Genomic DNA, 18,936 nt, shown 5'->3' with positions numbered 1-18,936 from the left:
CGGCTGAGGGGGGCCTCAGTTCAGGGGCCTGGTCTCCCTTCCTTGCTGGGCACCTTCAGGCAGGGAGCTGTGTTCCCACCGGCCAAGCACCTCCAAGTTGACTGGGCTCTGTTATATGACAGGCACCCTGAAATATGCAAAGACCGCACTCTTTCAATAAATATTTATTGAACACTGACAGTGTGCCTGGCCCTGAGCTGGCTGTGGGGAACTGGACAAAAATTCCTGCCTACATTCTAGTAAAAGAAGCTGTAAAGGAAAGCATAAGTGTGATGGAAATAAAAGAGAGCAATTAGCTTTACACAGGTTAGTCTGAGAAGGCCTTTGAGCTGAGGGAGGGAAGAACAGCTAGAAAGAGCATTCTGGACAGAGAAGAGGGCCCACGCAAAGGCCCTGAGACAGGAATATTTGGAGTGTTTGGAGATGAGCAAGCCTGGTGTGAGGTGGGCACACAGCAAGCTTGCCCTCAATAAATGCCAACTGAACAAATCAACCAATGATCATAAGGATTTCTGCATCCAGCTGAGATGGAGTAACAGGGACTGGATTTACATCCCCACCTAAGACAACTAAAATACCCCGCAAAGGGCTTCCCTGGTAGCGCAGTGGTTGAGAGTCTGCCTGCCGATGCAGGGGACGCGGGTTCGTGCCCCGGTCCGGGAAGATCCAACATGCCGTGGAGCAGCTGGGCCCGTGAGCCATGGCCGCTGGGCCTGCGCGTCCGGAGCCTGTGCTCCGCAACGGCAGAGGCCACAACAGTGAGAGGCCCGCGTACTGCAAAAAAATAAAAATAAAAATAAAATAAAATAAAATAAAATACCCCGCAAAATATATGAAACGGTGGTTCTCAAGACATTGGATGCCAGACAGGGAAAAATAGTGACTTCTGGGCATAAGGAAACAAATGAGGTGAGCCCTATAAATGCCCCACCTCACTGCCTGAAGAAAGTTTCCAGACCACAGCGCAGCGAGAGGAAGGCAGGTGAAGTCTGGCAGCCTCCCCACACTGAGAAGACACTGAAAAGCTGGGAGTACTGAACACAAGGCAGAGGACCAAAAGGGCAAGAGTTGCACACAGAGAACACTAGAGCTCTACACAGGGTACCTCTGCAGTAATTCTGCTCAGTGCATGCATGTGAGGAAACCACCAGAAAGCACAGTAAGCACCACTCAAAAGGATGAGAGAGAATAATCCTTGGAGCTCACAGAGAGCTGCGAATAGTGCTGGTTCCCACAAACCAGAGTAGAAACCACACAATTAATGGGACACTGAGTAGAGCCAGCATCAGAAGAATTTTTGGCTCGAAAGTGGGAAAAAACTAAACACTGCTCTGGCCCCCTCTAACAAAAGTAAGATCTGAAAGGACCAAACTGTTTTCAAGTAACTTTTGCACCCCAGGACAAAGCTCAAGGACATTTATAAGAATACACACACACAGGGCTTCCCTGGTGGTGCAGTGGTTGGGGGTCTGCCTGCCAGCGCAGGGGGTGCAGGTTTGTGCCCCGGTCTGGGAGGATCCCACATGCCATGCAGCGGCTGGGCCCGTGGGTCATGGCCGCTGAGTCTGCGCATCTGGAGCCTGTGCTCCACGGTGGGGTGGGGGTGGGGGGCCCCAGGAGTGAGGGGCCCGTGTACCGCAAAAAAAAAAAAAAGAATACACACACACACACAAATCCAGCAATTGATAAAATAAAATTCTTAATGCCTGGCAACCAATAAAAATTAGCAGGTAAAAAAGAAACAGGAAAATATGACCCATAATGAAAAGAAAAACCAATCATTTGAAACCTACCTAGAAATTATCCAGATGATAGAGTTATTACAGACTTTTTTTTTTTTTTTTTGGCTGCACAGCATGCAGGATCTTAATTCCCCAACCAGGGATCGAACCCGTTCTCCCTACAGTGGAAGCACAGAGTCTTAACCACTGGATCGCCAGGGAAGTCCCTATCACAGACATTAAAACAGTTATTCTAACTATATTCCATATGTTCAAGAAGATAAAGAAAAGACTGACCATGTTAAGTAGAGATATAGAAGGTATTTTTTAAAAGACCCAAGTTGAAATTATGAAAACTATAATGTCTGAGATAAAAATACACTAGATAGGGCTTCCGTGGTGGCGCAGTGGTTGAGAGTCCACCTGCCGATGCAGGGGACACGGGTTCGTGCCCCGGTCTGGGAGGATCCCACGTGCCGCGGAGCGGCTGGGCCCGTGAGCCATGGCCGCTGAGCCTGCACGTCCGGAGCCTGTGCTCCGCAACGGGAGAGGCCACAACAGTGAGAGGCCCACATACAACAACAAAAAAAAAACAAAAACAAAAAATACACTAGATGGATTAATAGAACACTAGACATGGCAGATTAGTGAATTTTAATACATAGTAATAGAAACTATACAAAATAAAACACCTAGAGAAAAAAGGCTAAAAATAATAATAATAATAATAACATGGCATCAGTGAGCTGTGAGATGACTTCAAGTGACCTAATATTTCTATATATGTAACCTGAGGGAAGAAGACAGGAAAATATATTTGAAGGAAAAAATTAACTGAAACATTTCTAAATTTGATAAAAACAATAAATCCATAGACCTAAGATAACCCCAAGCACTGTAAACATAAAGAAACTATACCAAGCTCTCTGGTCTTCCCCATGCAACAGAAAGCACAAGAGAGACCAAGATTGAACCCGGGCCCTTGGCAGTGAAAGCAGAGTTCTAACCACTGGACCACCAGGGAATTCCCAAGACAGCTGCATCTTCTTGTGCAGTGCCAGCCGTGTCACTGAGACATGATGGTGAAGGCTGGAGTAAACGAATACAGGTGTATTGGGTGCCTGGTCACCAGGACTACTTTTTTTTTTTTAATAAATAAATTTATTTATTTATTTTTGGCTGCTTTGGGTCTTTGTTCCCGTGCGTGGGCTTTCTCTAATTGTGGCGAGCGGGGCCTTCTCTTGTTGCACAGCATGGGCTCCAGGCACTCAGGCTTCAGTAGTTGTGGTGCACGGGCTTAGCTGCTCCTTGGCATGTGGGATCTTCCCAGACCGGGGCACAAACCCGTGTCCCCTGCATCAGCAGGCAGACTCTCAACCACTGTGCCACCAGGGAAGCCCTACTCTTCCACCTTTGATGCTAGGGCTGGCACTGCTCTCAATGACCACTTTATCAAGCTCATTTTCTGGTACGACAATGAATCTGACTATAGCAACAGGGTGATGAACCTTATGGTCCACATGGCCTCCAAGGAGTAAGAGTCCCTGGACCATCAGCCCTACTAAGAACACAAGAGGAAGAGAGAGGTCCTCAGCTTCTGGGGAGTCCTTGCCTCAACTCAATCTCCCAAGACTCTGAGAATCTCTTGTTCTTGACAGTTTCCAAGAATAAGAAACTGTGACCCCATCACAGTTGGGGCTCTCCCAAGCCCTACTTTGGAGGACCCCTACTTTGTCATGTACCATCAATAAGTACTCTCTACTCAGCCAAGGAAAAAAAAGAAAAAGAAAAAGGAAAAAAAAAACCTATACCAAAGTATATCAAAATTGTTTTTAAAAAGTGATAAAGAGAATTCTCAACCTTTCTGTGGTTTGGGGTTGCTGTCTGCCTCATAAAGCAAAGTAGAGGGTTTGTCTTCTGGGAAGACAAAAGTCATCTTTTCCTCTGAAAAAGGCTCTTACATAGTTGGCTTTGGCATCTTCCAGGAATAGGAGGGCAGGGATTGAGGCCTCATGAGTCTGGGATTTCAGTTGGGATAGAGAGAGAAGACAGTGGTTATAACCAGAAAGTTAGAGTGGGGTGTCATTACCTCCAGAACTCATCACTATTAACTCAGCCTGGGCTTCATAAGTCATAGAAGTGGATTCCTTAATAAAATAATAGTTTCCAAAAAAAAAAAAAGTGATAAAGAGAAAGACTTAAAAGCAGCCTGAGGAAAAAAAGACACACTACATACAAACAGACAAAAATAAGGATAGCATATTTTTTTTTGTCAGAAACAATGCAAGTGTACCTGTTATACCTGGGTTAATACTTCTGGGAAAGTTGAAACTCAGTTACGTAACATTATTGAGCAAACTTGACTTAAGAAGATGACTCTTTCAATAGGGTCTTTCTTTGACTTATTTGATTCTGATTGGTTTGGGTCTTGGGGACCGTGGCTCCAAAGTACACTCCAAACACTGGGAATTCTCCTGCTTATAGTTATCATAAAAATCCCCCTGGTGCATTATATTCTCTCAAAAGCTTTGAAATGCGTGTTCACAGCTGTTAAATGTCAAGCAAATGATCTCCCTAAGACTGGGATGTCAGAAAAGGAACAAGGAGAATGACCACTTTAAGGATTAGGAAACTGGAACCATGACCTGTGAATGTCACAGGGAGTAAACAAAACATTATGATCTGTGGATACCACACCAAGCATCCATAGATACATAGCTCAGAGTGGCACTAATACCTTAAATTTTGATCACATCTCTCAGGGTGAGAGTTTGATCAAAAGGGGGGAATTGTTAAAAAGAAGTAACAAACCCAAAATGGAGTTATTTGCCCCCAGGACAGCAAACCAAGACTTAATTGTACTTTCAACCTCTCCCAGGAATGTGGCTTTTAAATAAATACCTTAAATTCCCTAACTAGCACTAATCAGTGAGACAATCTGCATAATCCCCACCCTTCCCTTCCCTGCCAAAGAAGATGACCTGGCCTGAAACAATTATTTTTTTCCTTTTTTTTTTTTTTAAATATCTATTTAATTTATTTATGTGTTTTTGGCTGCGTTGGGTCTTCGTTGCTGTGCACTGACTTTCTCTAGTTGCGGCAAGCAGGGGCTACTCTTCGCTGCGGTGCACGGGCTTCTCATTGCAGTGGCTTCTCTCGTTGCGGAGCACGGGCTCCAGTAGTTGTCGCACATGGGCTCAGTAGTTGTGGCGCGAGGGCTCTAGAGCGCAGGCTCAGCAGCTGTGGCGCACGGGCCCAGTTACTGCACGGCATGTGGGATCTTCCCAGACCAGGGCCCGAACCCGTGTCCCCTGAATTGGCAGGCGGATTCCCAACCACCGTGCCACCAGGGAAGCCCCTATTTTTTTCCTTTTGCTAGTAACATCCTTGCCCCACCGTCCTTCTGCCTCTAAAAGCCTTCCCCTCTGGACCTCCTTCTAGTTCCTAGATGGAATGCTACCTGAGTCATGAATCACATAATAAAGACAATTAGACCTTCAAAAAGATACATAGTGGCTGAATGGATAAAAAGCCAAGATCTGTTGTCTACCAGACACTCACTTTAGATTCTAGGACACACATAGGCTGAAAGTGAAGTGATGGAAAAAGATATTTCATGCAAATGTTAACCAAAACAAAGCAGAAGTGGCTATATTTAAACCACACAAAGCTGACTTTTAGCCAGAAACTGTCACTAGAGACAAAGAAGATCATTACATAATGATAAAAGGGTCATTCAATAGGAAGATATAGCAATTGTAAATATATATGCACCCAGCATCAAATCACCAAAGTATGTAAATCAAATATTGGCAGATCTGAAAGGAGAAATTGAGAGAAACACAATAATAGTAGGAGACTTTAATACAGGACTTGCAATAATGGATAAAACATTGAGGACTTCCCTGGTGGCACAGTGGTTAAGGATCCACCTGCCAATGCAGGGGATGTGGATTTGAGCCCTGGTCCAGGAAGATCCCACAGGCCACGGATCAACTAAGCCCGTGTGCCACAACTACTGAGCCTGCGCTCTAGAGCCCATGTGCCACAACTACTGAGCCTGTGCTCTAGAGCTCTGGAGCCACAACTACTGAAGTCCTCGAGCCACAACTATGGAAGCCTGTGCCTAGAGCCCGTGCTCTGCAACAAGAGAAGCCACTGCAATGAGCAGCCGGTGCACCGCAACAAAGAGTAGCCCCCGCTCGCCGCAACTAGAGAAAGCCTGCGCGCAGCAATGAAGACCCAACGCAGCCAAAAATTAATAAATAAATAAAATCTATGTTTAAAAAAACAAAAAATGAGACAGAAATCAATTTTAAAAATCTGTGGATTTGGACAACATTATAAAAAATGGATCTAAAAGATATGTACAAAACTTTTTGCCCAATAGCAGAATAATTTACATTTTTCTCAAGCAATCACAGAACTTTCTCCAGGATAGATGACATGTATGTCACAGTAGAGTCTAATGAATCGAAGAATATGGAAATCACACCAAGATTTTCTGAACAAAATGAAATGAAACTAGAAATCAACTGAATCACGAAAATAGGAGAATCCACAAATACGTGGAAACTAAGTAACACCATCTTAACCACTGAGTCAAAAAGGAAATCAAGAGAATTGGTGACTACAAAATTTGAATTTGAGAATATATATAACTAACCTCTTCTCTCCAAGTTTTTCAAGTGAAACTAGGCTCATCACAAGGCAAGTAATATCCATGATTTATGACTTATTAACTGTGACTCAAGGCAAATTGTACTCCTACATAAAGCTTAAGTATCTCTCATGTGAAACATTTACTAACCTCTTAGGAGTATTGATTTATAAAATGAGAAGGAAAGAAAAAAGAAACAATGCAAGCAAGAAGACCGTGGAGCCAAGTCTTTAAAATACAGAAAGGAAAAATAAATATCAACCTAAAATGTTTTTACCCAGGAAAAATAACTTTCAGAAATGAAAGCTAACCCACATGGGATAAAATTAGAAATTAATGACAAAAAGAAATTTAGAAAATTCACAGATATGTAGAAATTAAGCAACAACTCTGAAATCACAGCAGAAATCACACACACAATAAAAGAAAACAAAACATTACAAATCAAGAAAATAAAGAAGAAATCACAAGGGAAGTTAGAAAATACCTTGAAATAAATGAAAATGAATACACAACATACCAAAACTTATGGGATGCAGCTATACCAGTGCTTAGAGGGACATTTATAGCTGTAAATACTTATATTATAAAACAAGAAAGATCTCAAATCAATAACCTAACCTTCCACCTTAAGACACTGGAAAAAGAAGAGCAAACTAAGTCTAAAACAAGCAGTGGTAAGGAAATAATAAAAATTAGAGTGTAAATTAGTGAAATAGAGGATAGAAAACCAGAGAAAATCAATAAACCAAAAGCTGTTTTGTTTTTTTTTAAAGATCAACAAAATTGACAAACCTTTAGTTAGAACTATCAAGAAAAAAAAAAGGACTTCCTGGGTGGCGCAGTGGTTAAGAATCCACCTGCCAGTGTGGAGGACATGGGTTCAAGCCCTGGTCTGGGAAGATCCTACATGCCGCGGAACAACTGAGCCCGCGTGCCACAACTACTGAAGCCCACGCATCTGGAGCCCATGTTCCGCAGCAAGGGAAGCCACCACAATGAGAAGCCTGCACACCGCAACGAAGAGTAGCTCCCACTCGCCACAGCAAGAGAAAGCCCTGTGTGCAGCGACCAATGACCCAATGCAGCCATAAATAAATAAATAAATTTAAAAAGAAAAAAAAAGAAAAAAGACTCAATTACTAGAATTAGAAATGAAAGAGGTAACATTCTTACTGACATTACAGAAATAAAAAAGATTAAAAAGAAATACTATGAACATTATATACCAATAAATTAGATACCAATAAATGGACAAATTCCTAGAAAGAAACAAACCATTGAAACTGACTTAAGAAGAAACAGACAACCTGTAAAGACCTATAACAAGTAAAGACATCAGAATATTAACTTAAAAAATTACCCACAGGCTCAGATGTCTTCACTGATGAATTCTACCAAATATTTAAAAAAGAATTAATATCAATGTTTTCATAAACTCTTCCAGAAAGTAGAAAAGGAGGGAACACTTCTCAACTCATTCTATCAGGCAGAATTACCCTGATACCAAACCCAAAGAAATCACAAGAAAACTACAGACCCATATCTCTTAGGAATATGGACGCAAAAATCCTTAACAAAATATTAGCAAACTGAATCCAGCAACATATAAAAAGAATTACACCATGACCATGACCAAGTGGGATTTATCCCAGGAACATTGCAAGGTTGGTTAAATATCCAAATATCAATTAATGTAATACACTTTATCAGCAGAATTTTTAAGAAGCACATGATTATCTCAAAAGATGCAGAACAAAACAAAACAAAAAAAGCATTTGACACAATCTAAAACCCATTTATAATTTAAAAACAAACAAACAAATTAGAAATAGAAGGGAATTTCCTCAACCCAATCAAGGACATCTACAAAAAACCCACAGCTCACATCCTTAATATGATGTTAATACTTTCATAGTTGGTGCTTTCTCTCTAAGATCAGGATGTCTGCTCTCACTATTTCTACTCAAAATTGTACTAGAAGTTCTAGTCAGGGCAATTAGAAACAGAAATAAAAGGCATCAATATTAGAAAGGAAGAAATAAAAGTACCTGTATTTGCAGATGACATCATTTTGTATATAGAAAGTCCTAAGATATCCACACACACATACACAAAAATACTATATGAACTAATAAGCAAGTTCAGGAAGGTTTCAGGGTAAAAGATCAATATGCAAAAATCAATTGTATTTCTATATACTAATCAACAATCTGAAAATAAAATTAAGAAAACAATTCCATTTACAATAGTATCAAAAAGAATAAAATACTTAAGAATAAATTTAACAGAAGAGGGCTTCCCTGGTGGCGCAGTGGTTGAGAGTCCGCCTGCCGATGCAGGGGACACGGGTTCGTACCCCGGTCCAGGAAGATTCCACATGCCGCGGAGCGGCTGGGCCCGTGAGCCACGGCCGCTGAGCCTGCGCATCCAGAGCCTGTGCTCCGCAACGGGAGAGGCCACAACAGTGAGAGACCCGCGTACCGCAAAAAAAAAAAAAAATTAACAGAAGAAATGAGAAACATTAGAAAACAGTGTTGAAAGAAATTAAAGAAGGTCTAAATAAATGGAAAAACATCCCCATGTTCATGGATCAGGAGACTTAATATATATATTTTAAAAATATTTATTTATGTATTTGGCTGGGCCAGGTTTTAGTTGTGGCACATGAGATTTTCATTGCCAAGTGCAGGATCTTTGTTGTGGCATGTGGGATCTAGTTCCCTGACCAGGGAACAAACCTGGGCCCCCTGCATTGGGAGTATGGAGTCTTAACCACTGGACCACCAAGGAAGTTCCAGGAGACTTAATATTATTAGGATAGCAGTACTCCCCATTTGATCTACATATTCAACACAACCTGTATCAGAATCCCAGCTAACACCTTTGTAGAAATTGACAAGCTGATCCTATAATTCATATGGAATTGCAAGGGACCCAGAATAGCCAAAACAATCTTGAAAAAGAAGAACAAAGTTGGGGGACATACTTCCTCACTTCAAAACTTACTACAAAGCAGCCAACAGTAATGAAGACAGTGTGGTGGCAGCATAAGGACAGACAAATAGATCAATGGAACAGAATTGAGAGTCCATAAATAAACCCTGTGTGTCTATGGTCAATTGACTTTCAGCAAGGGTGCAAAGACCATTCTATTGTTAGAGAATAGTTTTTTCAACAAATTGTGCTGAGACAGTTGGATATTCACATGCAAAAAAACAAAGTTGAAACTCTTAGCTCATATCATATACAGAAAGTAACTCAAAATAGATCAAATGCCTTAATGTAAGAGCTAAAGTTATAAAACTCTTAGAAGAAAACACAGTAGTAAACCTTGAATTAGACAACGGATTCTTAGATATGACACCAAATGCATAAGCAGCAAAAGAACAATTAGATAAAATAGACTTTATCAAATTAAAAATTTTTGTGCTTCAAAGAACACTCTCAAGAAAGGTAAAAGATAACTCAGAGAATGAGAGAAAATGTTTGCAAATTATAAATCTGTTAAGGGACTTGTATATAGACTACATAAAGAATTCTTATGACACAAGTATTCAAATAAATAGACAATAAAAAGACAAATAAATAACTAAAAACTTGGGCCAAAGATCTGAATAGACATTACTCCAAATAAGGTATATAAATGGCCAATAAGCACATGAAAAGATGCTTGATATCATTCATAAAAACGTTTTGCCAATAAATTTGACAACTTAGGTGAAATGGACAAATTCCGTAACAGAAGATACAAAGTGTGAAAACTAACTCAGAAAGTAAGAAATAATTTAAATAGCCCTGTATCTATTAAAGAAAGTGAATTCACTGTAAACAGGAAAATCTTTTCAACAAATGATGCTTGAACAATTGGATATACTCATACACACACACAAAAATTAAATTTGATTGATACCTCATATATATACACCAAAATTAAGTCAAAATAGATGACAGACCTAAAGGTAAAACTTAAAACTATGGACACTTATTCGAATTTCTAAAATTGTAAAGACTGAAGTCAAGTGTTTGGTGAGGATGTGAAGTAACTAGACTTTTCCTACTCTACTGGTGGGAATGTAAAACAGTGTAACCACTTTGGAAAACAGTTTGGCAGTTTTTTAAGAAGTTAAACATAACATAACTTCCATATGACCACCCTTCATACGACCGAGCCATTCTACTCCTAGGTATTTCTGTATGAGAAATAAAAGCACATAGCCAGGGCTTCCCTGGTGGCACAGTGGTTGAGAGTCCGCCTGCCGATGCAGGGGACACGGGTTCGTGCCCCGGTCCGGGAAGAACCCACATGCTGTGGAGCGGCTGGGCCCGTGAGCCATGGCCGCTGAGCCTGTGCATCTGGAGCCTGTGCTCCGCAACGGGAGAGGCCACAACAGTGAGAGGCTCGCGTACCGCAAAAAAAAAAAAAGCACATAGCCATAGGGACTTCCCTGGCGGTCCAGTGGTTAAGACTCCGAGCTTCCACTGCAGGGGGAACACCTCCCAGCCCACCCCACCCCCGCATGCCAAGTGGCCAAAAAAAAAAAAAAGCACAAAGCCTTATAAAGACTTATACATGAATGTTCACAGTAGCTTTATTTGTAATAACCAAAACCTGCAAACAACCCAAATGTTCAGCAAGAGGTGAATGGTAAACAGATTGTTGCATGTCCATGAAATTGATTGCTACTCAGCACAAAAATGGATCTATTAAGCTATACAACATGGATGAATCTCAAAATAATTATGCTGACTGAAAGAAGACAAAAAAAGAGTATATATTGTATGACTCCATTTATATAATATTCTGGAAAATGCAAACTAATTTACAGTGACTGAAAGCAGTTCAGTGGTTCCCTGGGGTAAGGGTCAGGGAGGAGCTGGAGGGATTAAGAAGGGGCTGGAGGAAACCTCTGTGGGTGATGATATATTCATTATCTTGAATGTGACGATGGTTTCACAAATATATACCTATGTCAAAGCTCATCAAATTGCACACTTTACATAGGTGCAGTTTATTATACGCCAATTACACCTCAATCTGTTCAAAACCTGATTAAAAGGATGTATATGTGATATGGTATCTCTGCTAACTTGCTACGGGACCCCAGACACACTGGTAAGCTTTTCTGAGACTTAAGTTTCTTTTTCTGTAAAAGGTTAGAAAGTACCAGAGGGCTTCCCTGGTGGCGCAGTGGTTAAGAATCCACCTGCTAATGCAGGGGACACAGGTTCGATCCCTGGTCCAGGAAGATCCCACGTGCCATGGAGCAACTAAGCCTGTGTACCACAACTACTGAGCCTGTGAGCCACATCTACTGAGCCCGCATGCCACAACTACTGAAGCCCGCTTGCCTAGAGCACGTGCTCCGCAACAAGAGGAACCACCACAATGAGAAGCCTGCGCACCTCAATGAAGAGTAGCCCCCACTCACTGCAAGAGAAAGCTTTCATGCAGCAACGAAGACCCAACCCAGCCAAAAAATAAATTAATTAAATAAATAAATTTAAAAAAAAAGAAAGTACCAGAACCTGTAAGTGCTAGTTTAAGCCAAAAAGGGACTTCATTGGAAGGAAGTTTCAGAAAGTGACGGAGCTCTGCAGGGTCCCAGAAAGCCTTCTCTGTTCACCCCTCGTCTTTGCTTCCCTGATCACAGCTTTCCCTGTTTCCCCATCTACATGGTCGTATAGGAAAGCTACCAGCTTCTGAGTTTTGCATGGTACAGGTTTAATTACTCAGAGAGATGCTGAATTGTCTCCCTGTCAATCCTAAGCCCATGTGTAAATCCTTAGGGAAAGACCTTACTGGTGCACTTGGGTTAAGGACTCCACCACACACCAAGGTGTGTGGTCAGAGGGCAGGGCCACATAGTATGAACTTGGCTGGTCTTGCATCCTACAGATGGAGGACAGGACAAGTGCTAGGAAAGTGCTTGGTGGACAGACAACAAGAGGGCTGTCAGGAGATACTACCAAGATACTAGCCAGATTCAGGAGATCTGCCCTCTCCTGTGCTCATACTTGTGCCTTTAGATGGGGGCAGCACTTCCAACTGGGCAATCTGGGAAGGCTTTGTGGAAGAGGTGCCACTGGTATCAGGCCTGTGAGAAAAGTTATGCCTTGCATTCGTGTGGCCTTTGAAGCTTACTAAGTGCTTTCATATCCTGTTTTTAGAGTCTAGACCCATCCTCTCAACTTCTTCTCTAGGGTTAACATTATTATACACCCCTTTGCACATAGGAAACTGCCTACTGGGGACGTTGAGTGACTTGCTCAAGTTCACACAGCTTGGCAGGGCAAGCTCCGGGGTTTTGACCCCAGAGCCCTGACTTGTTCCCTACCCAAGGATGATGACAACGAGGCAGGGGAGGAGCAGTCGGTCTGTGAGTGTTCAGCAGGGACTGAAGAACGAGAGAAGCTCAGGTAGCATCTTCAAGCTCCTGTGCCTGCTGTCCTCCAGAAGATGCCCCACCCCCACCCTGGCTCCGGATACCCAGAGACCACCTTTGTTTGTGCTGCAGACTCTCAGATCAGAGTTTCCACTCCAGACCTCTCAAGAGAGGTCTCTAGTCCTGTAGCTCTAACAGGACTCAAAATGGGAATTCATTAGAGTCCTGCAGAATGTTAAAGAAACCTCAGGACCCATCTCAACCACCTGTCAAGAACACCACCAATAATAAAATTCACATAAATGGCTGCTACCATCTACACACACAGGCCTTAAGCTGAGTGCGTTACACATGGTAGTGTGTTTCAACTTCACATATACTATAACCATCCTCATTTTACAACTTGGGGAAACTGAGGTTCAGACAGTTTATTCCTTGTCCCAGGTCCCATAGCTGATAAGTGGTGATCCAAGTCTATCTGGTGACAAATGAACTGTCATCATCCTGCAAAATTGTTTCCTCTTCTCAGCCTGCCCCTTTCTACCAGCAGTACCACCAAACCCCCAGGTCTGGTGAGACTCTGCCATTTCCTCTACCTTCTGTGTCTCAGGACAACCAGCAACCCTGAGAGAGCTGGAGGCTCAGGCAGCAAGCTGGCAGGTGGTCCACACTGACACGGTGGGAGGGAGAGGGGAGCTTGCCTGCTTCATCTGCTAACCACAGATTTAATGTTGCTACAAATTTTTAAATTTCAACTTTTTAAGAGTTAAATTTAATTGCCACGTTGTAAGCCCTGGAGGTTAAGAGCAAGGAATCTGAGGTGAGAGACACTTGGCTCCAGCCCAGTCCTGGCTTCCCTACTTTCTTGCTCTGTGATCTTGGGACAACTTCTGAACCTATCTGAACCGTAGCTTCCCTATCTGGAAAAGACATAGTCATTCCACCCTCGTGGGTTAAAATGTTTTAAGGGGAGCTGGTTCTGGTAGAGATGGACAAGGCTCAGGGCACACCTGCTAACCACACTGACTCCATCCAGACCTCGAGCTGAAGCTAGTTTACTTCAAAACGTTAATAAACAAAGAAGCAAACTAATAAATACTTTGACAGATGATTAAATCTTTTTGCCCCCTGCTTAAGTTTATTTGTCTGAAATGTTCTTCCAGGAAGTCCATGTGTGATCCCGCCCGAGCCCCCAGACCCACAGCAACCTCACAGTAAGTAGAATGGAGCTAAACCACTCTCTTCTCCCCAATCCCACTTCTTCCTGAGCCTTTCACATGCTAATGCACTTTGTGAACCTGCCAGAGACTGTTGGGGGTGGAAGGAGAGCGACGGAGCCTCCCAGACTTAACTTCTGAAAGCACTTACCAACACCTCTCCTTTGAGAAGGTGGCCACTGCCTGCCTTTAACCTTGGGCAGTCTTTTCCCTAATCTCTCCCTAGCTCCAGCCTTCCATTTCCAATCGCCTGAGAGACAAGTATCCTACCAAATCCAACTTTCTTTTTTTTTTTCTTAATAAATTTTTTTATTTTTATTTTTATTTATTTTTGGCTGCATTGGGTGTTTGTTGCTGTGCGCGGGCTTTCTCTAGTTGCGGTGAGCGGGAGCTACTCTTCGTTGCGGTGCACAGGCTTCATTGTGGTGGCTTCTCTTGTTGCGGAGCACGGGCTCTAGGTACACAGGGTTCAGTAGTTGTGGCACGTGGGCTCAGTAGCTGTGGTTCACGGGCTCTAGAGCGCAGGCTCAGTAGTTGTGGTGCACGGTCTTAGTTGCTCCGCGGCATGTGGGATCTTCCCGGACCAGGGCTCGAACCCGTGTCCCCTGCATTGGCAGGCGGATTCTTAACCACTGTGCCACCAGGGAAGCTCCAAATCCAACTCTCTTCTGTGTCCTGCCACCAGCGCCCTCCGCCCACGTGTCCCCCTTCCAGTGTCATTGTCCCCCAACATTCCCCTCTCACAAAGCTTGGGGAGGCCCAGTGCTTGCCCCTTTCTCCACCCCTAAGGCCCTGCAGTTGTCACCTCCTGATGATCCTTGGTCTAGCTCCCACCAGGCAGGGCCCGAACCACCTGTGGACCCAATTCTCCTTCTTGCTTTGCTCCTGAGAGAGCTCCTCTCTATTCACCTGACACTCCAGCCAAAGTAGGCCCTGCATACCCTGAGTTTTCCCACACCCATGTCCTTCCCTCTGCCGGGAATGCCCCTAACTATCCATCTTCAGGGTCTGGCTCCAGTGCAGGGCCTCCCAGGGACCTTCCCAGCCGACCTGGCTGAAGGCTGCAAGTGGCCTCTCATTTCTCTTGGGCATAGTTCTTTGTACTTGAGGCTATTTCATCACTGGTGGGGTCCAATGTACTCTTTTTTTTTTTTTTTTTTAGGTTTAGTTGATGTATAATATTATATAAGTTTCAGGTGTACAACATAATGGCTCACAATTTTACAATGTAGTCTTTGGTATGCAGTAGGTGCCCATAAATGTCTGTAGTTGGAAAGAATTAGTCTAATACAACTCCTTCATTTTACAGTAGAGGCATAGAGCTGTGCTTGACCAACCATCGCTGCCAGGAGACAGGACTAAGGGGGTCTCCTGCAGGGCTCCGCCCCAAGCTAGGCTTTTTCTGCCATTGAGTTGGGAAGGAACTCCTCCAGCAACCAAGTGGGCACATTTTGGCGTGGAAGACAACCATCTAGAGCTCACACTACAGATTCTAGCAGAGAGGCTGGGTGGCCTCTTGTCAGCCAACCCCTCAACTACCGTCCCAGACTGTAGTATCCATCCCAGAAGTCCCTGGTTCCCCCTCTACCTCTCAGACCCACCTGCTGCCCCGGCATTCCCCGACCTGGTCACTGAGGCAGAAGAGGCCTTGGGGATTATCCATCCAGGAGGCCCACAAAGGCCTCAGAAGGTCCTTAACGCCTCCCCCACCACAACTGTGTGCACAACTCTGTATCTGAGTATGTGTAGATTTCTGAAGCAAACATCCAGAGACACCATCTGACACTTAAAGGGGGTCTAAGACCCAAATGAGATACAGAACAATGATCTGTTGAGCCTCTCATTATAAATGTGTTAATACACTTAAGGCTCTTACAACTGTATCTGGCAGTTTTTAAGTGCTCTCTAAGGCATGGGTTGGCCCAAAGCCTGCTTTTGTAAATAAAGCTTTATTGGAACACAGCCAACCCATGTTTTTGCATTGTCTATGGTTGCTTCCCTACTACAGCTACCAGGGCAGAATTGAGTTGCTGCCACACAGATGTTAACTATATGGCCTACAAAGCTCTCTAAGGGTTGGCTACCATTATGATGATGATTATACTTATGAAAAACAGCAGATCCCAAGCCATACAATTAGTAATCTGGGGTCTGAATCTATGTCTCTGTTCAAGGATTCTGTAACACACCTTTCTGCCCCTCTTCTTCACTCACTTTAACACACAGTGCTCATTCATTCATTCATTCAGCAAGGTTCAGGGAGCCCCTGCTGTGTTCTTCAGGCTGAGCTACTGGGGGCACAGGAGCAGGAGAGAAGCTGACCTTATGGCATTGCAGAATGACCTCACTCTGCCTCCAGGGCCCTAAGTGATTAGCCCTGGGTACCTTTGCCACCTCGTTTGCTCCAGTCCATTGGCCTTCTTCTTGTCTGTCAAATATACAAATTTTCTTCCTACCTCAGGACCTTTGCATATGCTGGTTTCCCTGGCTCTTCCCTGTCATTTAGGTCCCAGCTCAGATATCACCACCCAGTTAAGACTCCTGGACCCAAGTCACTGTTTATCCTTACAGGGCACTTACTACCATGTGAAATACTTTTCTCTGGGCCTCAGTTGTCTCCTGTGTAAAACTATGTAAGGTAGAATGTGAGAGTTGGATGAGAAGCCCCTAACCTTTTGGTGTGAACATTCTGTGATTTGAAAGCACTTGCCAGGAGTCTGACATTGGTAGGTTTGGTGGGGAATAGGTTATATTTGACTGTGAGCCTCAATCCCAGCCCAGGCTCTGGGGATTGATGGGGAAGTCTCTACTGAGGGATGAGAGGAGGAAGAGGTGGGGCAGTAGGAGGAGGGGAGACCCAGAATCAGGCAAGCAGGCATGGCATTGAGAACTGCAGGCCAGGGCCAGGGAGGAAGTGCCCCCAAAAGGGAGGCAAAGAAGGAAAACTCCACCAGAGGAGTGGGATTGGGGTTGTGGGGAGGGTTTCTTTCACTTTTTAACCAATAAGCTTCAGAGTTGTTTGAAATTCATGTAACAAGTATGCATTATTTTTGCAACTGGAAAAATTAAAATGTACATGCCCTTTGACCTAGCAATTCCACCTGTAGGAATTTCTCCACAGATAGAGGCATGTGTGAAATGACCCATGTACAAGATGACTCACAGCAGCCTTGTATTTTTTTTTCATTTTATGATTTTGTTTTTAATTTTTATCAGAGTATAGTTGTTTTACAATATTGTGTTAGTTTCTACGGTACAGCAAAGTGAATCAGCTATACGTATACATACATCCCCTCTTTTTTGGATTTCCTTCCCGTTTAGGTCACCACAGAGCATTGAGTAGAGTTCCCTGAGCTATACAGTAGATTCTCCAATGGTTCATTTCAGTTTTTAGGTTTGCCTGATCAGAGGATGTCCCTCTGCTGGCTTGATTTTTCTTCCCAGCAGCACCAAACTTTCAATATTCCATCCCTTCGAAGCAGGTATTTGTCCTGGTCTGTGCCTTTAGTACTTACAACAGACTTAAGTGGTGCATGATATGCACAAGGTTTAGATTCCCTCATCCTGCCAGCAACTCAAAACCAGGACAAAACTAAGCTATTTACATCCTTTAGTTTGCCTTCTAGTCCACCAGTATCATACTTTGAGTTGGCACTTTCATTCTCTGTACCATCTGGGGCACCGTTTTTCAACTAAATATATCGTGTTAATCCCTTGACCTAGGCCTCTCATGTGACCTTTTATTGGAAGTGGGGGTGGGCAAGGAATGCTTAATAAACCAGAATGTCTGAGTTCTCATCATAGTGCAAAAAGAAAGGCCTTTCTTGTCAGTTTAACCTGAGGTTGCTGGGGGATTTACAAAACATATTAGGTCCATCAGGCAGATTGGTAGTTTCCTCTCCAGCCTCACAGTCCCAAAGCCTCCATTTTGGCCCATTAATCCAGCAGGAATCCTATTCATCAGTCATTGCTCTCGCATGCATATCTAAAAAAGGCCGGACCAAAGCGCTCCTGGCCCTCTTTTCAGCGCACTTTTTCAGGACACCTGACCCCTCAGGCCTATTTCTAAGTGGGATAAGGCTACAGCAGACTTCCAATGAGCCTTTCACGAGACACACACAGGGAGCAGCCTTGTTTGAAAGAGCGAAAGACTGGAAACAATCTAAATGTCCATCAAAAGGGGACAGGCTTGACAAATCAGGGTACATCCACAACATGGAAGAGTATAGAGACATTAAAAAGAACATAGCAGGACTTCCCTGGTGGTCCAGTAGTTAAGAATCCACCTTCCAATGCAGGGGACTCCGGTTTGATCCCTGGTCAAGGAAATAAGATCCCACATGCCACGGGGCAACTAAGCCCCCGCACCTCAACTACTGAGCCCCCATGCTCTGGAGCCCGAGCGCCACAACTAGGGAGAAGCCGGAGCACTGCAACAAAGACCCCATGCTGCAACGAAAGATCCTGCATGCTGCAACGAAGATCACGCATGTTGCAACTAAGATCCAATGCGGCCAAATAAATAAATAAATAGACTCAATCAAGGAAAGAATAAAAAGAACACAGCAAGTCTGCTAAGTGCAGATGTTGAATAATCTCCAAGATCTCTGCCAAGTGAAGGAAACAAGGTACAGGACAATATATACAGGATGCTACCATTTATATGAAAAATTATACACACAAATGTTGATAAATGCTCAGAATATCTTCTGGAACTAGTACCAATTGCTAAGGGATGGGGTTGGGGTTAATATCCAATATTCTTTTTATAAAATTGAGGTAAAATTCACATAACATGAATCATTTTAACCATTTAAAAGTATACCATTCAGGACTTCTGTGGTGGCGCAGTGGTTAAGAATCCACCTGCCAATAGGGGACACAGGTTCGAGCCCTGGTCTGGGAAGATCCCACATGCCGCGGAGCAACTAAGCCTGTGTGCCACAACTACT

At 43.5% G+C, this 18,936-nt stretch overlaps 1 long non-coding RNA gene across 1 annotated transcript in view; it reads right to left on the bottom strand.

The window, feature by feature from the left end:
- The window catches only part of LOC308615004, a 38,715-nt gene that overhangs the window by 10,330 nt on the left and 9,449 nt on the right, over positions 1-18,936 (bottom strand). The window lies entirely within an intron of this gene.

This window comes from Mesoplodon bidens (assembly GCF_964165515.1).
Source record: "Mesoplodon bidens genome assembly, chromosome: 3".
Lineage (NCBI taxonomy): Eukaryota > Metazoa > Chordata > Mammalia > Artiodactyla > Ziphiidae > Mesoplodon > Mesoplodon bidens.
Note: the sequence above shows the minus strand (reverse complement) of the source record. Positions and strands in the feature narration are given on the sequence as shown.